The 7,500-nt window shown below is 34.0% G+C and overlaps 1 protein-coding gene across 1 annotated transcript in view; it reads right to left on the minus strand.

Moving 5' to 3' along the window:
* LOC144976670 (ATP-dependent DNA helicase Q4-like) overlaps nucleotides 1–7,500 on the minus strand; it is a gene marked incomplete in the record, with an annotated part of 482,011 nt that overhangs the window by 2,430 nt on the left and 472,081 nt on the right.

Below are 7,500 nucleotides of genomic sequence, written 5' to 3' on the forward strand. Positions count from 1 at the left end.
AAATTAATCTTAATTTTTTTATCACTTTGAAAATTCAACTTTGCTTGGTCTGTCCGATTAGGTGTAAAATAGTAAAATGCGGTCCCATTTTGTGTATTTGCATATGCAATATGTGAAATTGAATGTAGACTTCAATTTAATATAGATAATATTCGCTTGCAACCGGAAGTATAACGGACCAATGCACAAAACTGTGTAACCATGAACGTTTATAGTCTGGTTAATACCGTTTAGTGAGAATTACTCATAAAGGCGGATGGCAAATAAACAAAACAAAACAATAACATTGACCATAGTGACGTCAATTTCGAACTATCCATACGAAAACAGGTAAAATGGGAAGCACGAATTAAAATAGAACAATAGATATTGGCAAAGGAGCATACTATTTCCTGCCCATCAATGTTGTTGTTTATTCATCTTAAAAACGCCACTACAACATTATCTCATTCGTCTGCAGTGTTTCATTATCCTGTTATGTTGATTAAAGTGAAATCGAAACGTCCATTTGAACTGTTTTCGTATATTAAATTGAAACTTAAATTCAATTACACATTGTTATTTATTTCTTCGAGCTTCGAGTAGCAAAAGTAATAGGTAAAATCAAGTATCGAGTGATTTGAGAAATAAAATACCAAACAAACAAGTTTTTTTTTCAATACCAAGAGCCTAAGTTTGTGGAAATTGGCATTGAAAGCGTTAAAGTGGCAACCCTGATTCGCGACACAGACAGAAAGGTGTAGACATACTAGCCCGAACCAATGAGGAATATTATTGGGTGTGTCTTTTTTATGAAACCCGCCGAAACCCGACGAAACCGACGAAAACCCGACAAAGTTATGGGAAGTAGGTAGCAGTGGGGAGTGAACCTGGACCTCAGGGAAGTGTACACCATTGGGGAGTGAACCTGGGACTGGGTTTCGGTAGGTTTCGTAAAAAAGAATTAGTGCTTTTTTACGAAACCCGGCGAAACCCGGCGAAACCCGACAATATCCAGCAAAGTTATGGGAAGTAGACAACTGTGGGGAGTGAACCTGAGACTCAGGGAAGTGTACACCAGTCGGGAGTGAACCTGAGACTATGGTTATCGGCGGGTTTCGTAAAAAAAGCAATCAGTGCATAAACATAATATACGTATATAAATGTGGTAAAGTAGAACTTGGTAATAGGTATATATAGTGTAATAATATTGTAAGTTAAAAGAATATTTACATATATAAATTTCAAGGGACGTACAGATTATATAATTTTAAAGATATAGATATATAGTACAGTGTATATTGATGTCAACATATAAGAAAAAATATTAGTAAAAAGCTAAGAATTCGATACAGTATAATAATATTGCAAATTGACTTAGAAAAATTACATGTTATATATTACATGGCACATATAGATTAAATGGGTAAATTGCAAAGTTGTAGTAAGCGATTTTATACATTGAGGTTTAAAATGGTGGGTATGGAATAATTTTAAAGAAAAGGATTCAAAGTTAAAACAGACGTAGACCAAAATTTATAAATTATTTTCCTTATTAAAAATTCTGCAACTGTAAGGTAAAGAGGATCGAAGGTGTCTTTCACTTTTTTGTTCGGATAGACAACAATCTGTCACTTCTGTTCGACTTGGTGATCTGAAGATTTAGAGGATGTGTAGGATTGTCTAAAATATTTCCAATTTTTCTTAAGCAGCATTCTGTAAATAAACCCTTAAAAGACATGGATCCTGTGGTAAGTTTGTTAGCTCTTTTAATAGTCCTGTCAAAGTTAGATTTTGCTGAGCTAGGACAACACGAGTAATACAAAAACCAAAATACTTTCAATTACAGATCTATAAAATAACGTCTTCCACCGTTACCTGCTCTCTAGTTTCTCACATTTTTATTTTTTAACTCTTACCGATCATTTTCAATATTTTCCCAAAAGTATCAGGGTTACCCAGCAGAAAAAATAGATTTTTAAACTCAATTTTAAACTCAAACAATCTCTCTACAAAATAACGTTATGTTCTTAGTCATTAAACATATATGATTCTTCAAAGTTTGTGATATACAAAATAAATCTGAATAAGAAAAATGTATGTGTTGTAACAAATGTGACGAGTTTGCTGCAGGTGGTAAGGAGAGGGTTAATACGTCTTTTGATGAGCCATTTGTCTTCAATCCAATGCGAAAGGTAAGTATCAGATCTTGGATAATATACACATAGATAACCACACCTCTCGGACAGTCGTCATAATGTAAACAATGGATGTGATTGGTTAACATAGAAAATGTTACACATGTTTTACTATCGATTGTATGTGTCAAAGTAAAATACATACTGTTCTACTGCTTTATCGATAGAACCAAATGAGAAAACTATGTGTAAACTTAAATAATATGATCGAGAAAACCTTGTGATAGCTTGTCACCCATTTAGCGGTTTAAAAACTATAAAAATGATCAGATAGAGGTCGATTTCATTTACGTTATTGTTTATAAACAAACAACTATGTTTGTCCGAGCACGTGTGAAGGTGTGTCACAAATTCCATGTTTTGATTGGTCAAAAATCTACTGGTTGATTTCTCTCAAACCTAGCTCACAAAATTGGGTTTGAGCGTAGCCATCGTTACAAATGGCCTGCCACTGACCAAAAAATGACGTCAAAAGGCAAGTCTATGGTCACAAAAGAAAACAAATCGTGAGTTGTATTCAATAGTTCAACCAATGGGATCACTTGTTTCTTCGAGCACCACTAACGACAACTCACTTGACGCTGCACAAACCTTAATAATAACGTCAAAATATAAGTCCTAGTGGGTCCTAGCGTAGCCATCGTTAAGTTATAGCCTGACATTGAAACCCAAAAAGACTGGCATTTTGATGTCATTATTTGGTTTTTGCAACGCCTAGTAGTAGTAGTAGTAGTAGTAGTAGTAGTAGTAGTAGTAGTAGTAGTAGTAGTAGTAGTAGTAGTAGTCGTAGTAGTAGTAGTAGTAGTAGTAGTAGTAGTAGTAGTAGTAGTAGTAGTAGTAGTAGTAGTAGTAGTAGTAGTAGCGTATGGCTACACCTCCAAATTTATTTCGTCAACCCAGCTTCCTCCGCCCTGAGTACAGTATCGTAGCCACCTTCAAGTTTAGTGACTGGACAGTGGATGACATATTAAAACGTGTCTTATCAGTCCCTGTGAGAAGTTATTTTTACCATTGGAACTGTATCTGAAAACATGTAAACGCATTCCTTTTTGTAATATTCTTACTCTCTCTTTCTCTCTCTCTCTCTCTCTCTCTCTCTCTCTCTCTCTCTCTCTCTCTCTCTCTATCTATCTATCTATCTATCTATCTATCTATCTCTCTCAGTTTAACTTCTTTTTTTTCTTTTAAAGATCCCTCAACGTTAAATTATGAATTGTGGGAATTTCATATTGAATACAAAAGTAATGCTGCAGTTTTATAACGTTACATTAACTGCACAATGGATTACCAGCAAGACAGGTAAGACCGAATTTCATACAAAACAAGCCATCCATAAAAGGTGATTTTTGGACAACAACAGATAGAACTGTCGCGGGTGCTTTTAGCCGAGCACTCAATTGTACCTGACCGAGCAGGTAATATGTGTGCAATGCCTTACACATGGACAAAACAGTACACATAGACTATGTTCCCATTGTCATCAAGTGGTCAATAACGTAACGTAGAAAGCTTGAAACAATACTGAAAGGATTGTTGATTATCATGATGATGATGATGATGATGATGATGATGATGACGATGATGATGATGATGATGATGATGATGATGATGATGATGATGATGATGATGATGATGACGATAATCATAGCGTTCTAATGCAATTTTATTGGTATCCATTTTGTCATCTACTTTCTTTCTTTTAAAGACCCGTCACAGTTCAATTATGAATTATGAGAATTTCATATTGACTACAAATGTAATGTTACAGTTTTATAACGTTACATTAACTGCACATTGCTTTACCAGCAATACACGTAAGACCGATTTCATACAAAACAAACCATCCGTACAAGGATGTTGATTGTAAAGCGCTTTGAGCACATAAAGCGGATATTGTGCTATATAAAAGCCAAATTTTTATTTTCTTTCGTGTTAGGATAGATCAGTGTATATTACTTAGTTTAGAATTATGGGCAAACTCTCAATTTTACCAATCAACAATCAAAATATGATCACCAAAGTATTGTACTGTAAGGAAAGTTCTCGATCTCAGGATTGTCTTCAACTCTGCTCACGTCTGCAACTTCAGGTTTATTTTCGCAGTTGATTTTCTTATCACAACCTGTTTTCACACACGGACAACTGTATGTTGCTGGGTCAGAGGCTGTATTGGCTTACACTTCATGTTGGACCATTATTATTATTTTGCCTAAGTAAAATGGAGAAAATTATTAAGGATTGCGATCACCCCCTTCACAAATATATTAAGTTCTCTATGAGGACCCGTCGCCTTATATCTATAAAATCAAAGACATACGTCACCTTAATTCATTTTTGCCAATTGGTGCTGTGATTTAAATCTTTTAAATATACACACACAAGTTCGGACTAAAGGCCAGAGGTATGGCCTATCTTAATTTATCAAATTAATATATATATAAAGTGTTGCTATTGGTTCTTGGTTGTATAATCTTACATTTTTAGTGCATTTGCATATATTATATATGTATACATTGTCGCCATAGATTCTCAACTTTGTCTTTATACATTTTCATGCATGCCACGTCTGTAAACGAATTTCCATTTCTTTTGGATTAATAAAGTATAGATTATCTTATTATTATTATTATTATTATTATTATTATTATTATTATTATTATTATTATTATTATTATTATTATTATTATTATTATTATTATTATTATTATTCCTTTTCGACATCATAAGATATCGTCGCCTAGGCATTCGATGAAGGAATATAGTTAATTCATCAAACAATATGTTTGATGTCAACAGGAATCACCCATGTTGTCCAAGTGAGCAAATTCGGGTAAATAATCTTGCTCAAAGAAGAAAAAAAAAAGAAAGTTTATGAAGCGGGTCTAGACCAAGGTCCTTCTGGGTCACAGTGCAATGCCTTAACCACTCGGCCACTTGGCCCCCGACAAGAGAGGATTAAAATGACTCTCAACTGTCTAAAACCTCTCAAACCTGAGACTTCACGGAAGTCACATATTACTAAGTTTTCGAACAATTGAGAGTCGTTTTAATTCCTCAGAATTTGAAGGACGAGTTTTATGGACCAAATTTTTAATACGTGATGAATCCAAGTCCCCGAGTACGACGACAAAACAGCTTGTCCTGATGGCGTTGGGTGTGTCAAACAAAAGAAGAGAAAAAGTAGGTTAGTCGGTTGATAAAAAACAATTTGTTTCATCATAGCCATGGTATGTGACACGTGATCTCATCACGGTGTTATCGTCTAATGATATTGAAATAATAAACTGTGTTAATAGTTAAATATTGGGGGTCCCAAGGGCTCAGTTGGTAGAGCACTCGCTTCACACTCAAAGGAACCAAGATCGAACACGGGTGCAGTCGAGATTATTTTTTCCTAACCTTCTGTCCACCCAGCATAAATGGGTAACTGGGTCTGTTTGATCTAACAAAAGTACTTTGCAGTAGACTAGCGTCCTACCCAAGGGGTATCAAGCAATTGCTATTAGTCCGTTTCACGTTATAGAAACCGGGATATACTCCAGTTCTATGGGCCTAATGTATCAGAAGGAGTACTTTAATACATCTAAGCCCCATATAAACGACATCTGCTTTAGATCCACTCTCGCATTTTATCATCGCGGTGCGATTTTAGTACTTTTATTTTTCCCTATATGGCATTACTTCTCCAAGGAAAAATTTACCACGAGAATACAATGTGCCCTCAATAAATTTAAATACCTTCTTGACCATTTACAGTAGCTAAGAAATGGCTTCAGGTGGGAACAGTATACAGGCAATAGACGTTTCGGGTACAAACCCTGCCTTCGTCAACAAAAGGAACGTTGAAATGCATTAAAAATTAAAGCGTGTGTATTACTGGGTAGTTGAAGCTTGGTGGTTGAAGTTTCAAATTTCAAACTGTTCCATTTCTGAACAATACGAATACCGAACCAGTTTTGTCTTATGTTTGTTTTGCATCTAGAGACAAAAATCTTAAACTTGTCCCCTCTAGTAAAAGTAATATTAGAATATGAAAAAAAGTCAGAAAAGTCTATCTTATCCATACCATGTACCAATCTAATAACCTGAATTAAATCCCCACGAATTCTTCTATATTTCAAACTGGGTAAGTCAAGAGATTATAACCTTTCCTTATAAGATAAATACTGTATTGTATAATTTTTTTGGTAGCTCTCCTCTGTACACTTTCAATACTAATAGATTGTCTTTTATATAATGGGCTCCAGATGCAATTTCCGTATTCTAGAATTGGTCGAACGAGCGATTTATACAAATATAAAAATGTGGTTTTATCAAGACTTATAAAGGTTCTATATATTATTCCCATCATTCTGTTTGCGCGGCTTACACAATTATCAATATGTAAACCAAAATTCAAATGTGAATCAAAAGTAACTCCCACATCCTTTTCATAAGGCACAACGGAAAGTAGATTTGACATAGAAGTGTCGGTAAAATAATTATGACATGGATTATTTTTTTTCCATATGTAATACTTTACATTTCAAATATTAAAATCCAAATCACATGTTGTAGACCATTTGAAAAGTGAAAATATATCATTTTGTATAATGTTATGATGTTCAGTTGTACTATAGATCTTTGTATCGTCTGCAAACAGTTTGCAGGCTGAATTTATGCCACATGGTAAATCATTTATATATAAAAGAAATAAAAGTGGTCCCAATACGCTTCCTTGGGGTACACCGCTAATTACATTCTTAAAATCCGACCCCACACCATTAACAATGACCCTTTGTATTCGATTATTAAGAAAGTCTTTAATCCAGTTAAAGATATTCCCTTTAAATCCATATGCTTTTAGTTTAATGAATAATCTCGAGGTACAGAATCAAAAGCCTTGCGGAAATCAAGATAAACAACATCAATGCATTGATCACGATCGATTAACTTGATAAAATCCTCCATCACCTGTAAAAGTTGAGTAATGTATGATCTCTTTGATCTAAAACCAATAACATTGATTTTTCCCCCGACTGATGTACTGGCCTGATGGAACAAATAATTTGATGAGTCGTCTGATGAGTTGCCAAATAAATTTAGTTTTCCAATAAATAAAAAAAAGAAATGTCTACCAAACTTGTCAAGAAAATATAAAATGGTCCAATTTTATATTCATTTTTAGATGTTTTAATTAATCAAATTTAAAACATTTTGATCCCCAAATAGTTTGAGTTTTTTAATGTTTTTATTGGTTATATTGTCGAATTATTTTTGTTTTTGATTTATCAAATGATAAAAAAATTGAATTTTTGATCCTCGAAATCTTCAATTCTATTCA

Source organism: Berghia stephanieae, chromosome 7 (genome assembly GCF_034508935.2).
Source record: "Berghia stephanieae isolate SIO BIC M18660-M18661 chromosome 7, UCSD_Bste_1.3, whole genome shotgun sequence".
In the NCBI taxonomy this organism is placed as follows: Eukaryota; Metazoa; Mollusca; class Gastropoda; order Nudibranchia; family Aeolidiidae; genus Berghia; species Berghia stephanieae.